Genomic DNA, 1,425 nt, shown 5'->3' with positions numbered 1-1,425 from the left:
AAAAAAAGAAAAAGGCTTGGAAACATTTTCAAATTTCAGTTTCTCAATATTTCTGAGATATTAGTTCTAGCCAAATTGGCTAACTGATTCAATGCAATCCCTGTCAAAATCCAGCCAGATATATCTTTGAAGAAACTGGGACGCTGATTGTGAAATTTATATAGAAAAGTAAAAGGCATCTGCTAACTTGTATGATTATGATAAAGAAGAAAGTTAATGAGGGCTTATATTACATGACTTCATGATTCTTTCAGATTAACTAGGCTAGCAATAGAGGTCGGCAGACTTGAGAGGTCATTATCAGGGAGCTTAGTTTCCACAGAGCTTGACAGTTGAATAATTGCCCGTGTTGCTTCTTAAAATGTAGCCTTGCTCATAAGACTTCAGGGCCTCTCTGTTCTTCAGGAAAAAGAGCAGACTCTTCATTGTGGCTTTTGAGGTCCTCATCTCTGCATATACTCATCCTACCACATCCGTCATCACCTGTGCCTCCTCCAATCTCCCTCCATCATCCTGCATAGCCCACTCTGCCTGCTACTCAGGGTCCAGTCTCCAGCTGATGGCCTGGAATTTTCTATATAGCTGGGGTTGCCCTTGAGTTCCTGCTGCTTCTGCCTCTGCCTCCTTAGTGCTGGGGGTTGAACCTAAGGCCTTCTGCATGCTAAGCAAACGCACTGCCGCTCTACTGCTGACTATAACCCCAGCCAAAGGCTAGTCATTTTTAATGTGTAAATGTGTGCTCCCCACACCCCGCCCCACCCGTTCTTGATACCCCAGGAGGTTGATACTGGTACCCACTAAATTAGTAGATCCAGATGTGTTGGAAAATGTTCTGGCAGGCCTTGGCCAAGTATCTAATGAAAGCTGCTTCCCTCGTTTCACATGGCTGTTGCATTTCCTGGAACATCCAGAGGTAGTTAGAGCCTCACAGAGGCCTTGTGTTTACAATGGTGACTTCATGTGGGGCTTAGATCAACAGTATTTCTGCCTGCAAGGAAGGCTAACATTTAATTGGTCTGATCTGAATGTATAGATTATTAAAATGTAGAAATAATTCCTCTTCTGGCTGGTAATTAACTGGTAAGTAGTAAACTTACATATTCTTTATTAATTTCCTGGGGGAGGAATGAATGTTTCTTCACCATGTGGGAGCCGGGGGTCCACTCAGGCTCTCAGGCTTGGCCGCAAGTTTTTACCTGCTGCACCTTCTAGCTGCCGTCATCATTTTATTGTGTGACCTCAGGATATCCCTCAACAGTTTCTTTACCCAGCCAAGTGTGGTGGCACACTCCCAGTACAGAGGTAGGCAGCTCTCTGAGTTTGAGGCCAGCCTGGTCTACAGAGTGAGTTCCAGGACAGCCAGGGCTACACAGAGAAACCCTGTCTCTCTTTTTTTTTTTTTTTAGACAGGGTTTCTCTGTAGCT

Source organism: Microtus ochrogaster, linkage group LG4 (genome assembly GCF_000317375.1).
Source record: "Microtus ochrogaster isolate Prairie Vole_2 linkage group LG4, MicOch1.0, whole genome shotgun sequence".
Classification (NCBI taxonomy): domain Eukaryota; kingdom Metazoa; phylum Chordata; class Mammalia; order Rodentia; family Cricetidae; genus Microtus; species Microtus ochrogaster.
Note: the sequence above shows the minus strand (reverse complement) of the source record.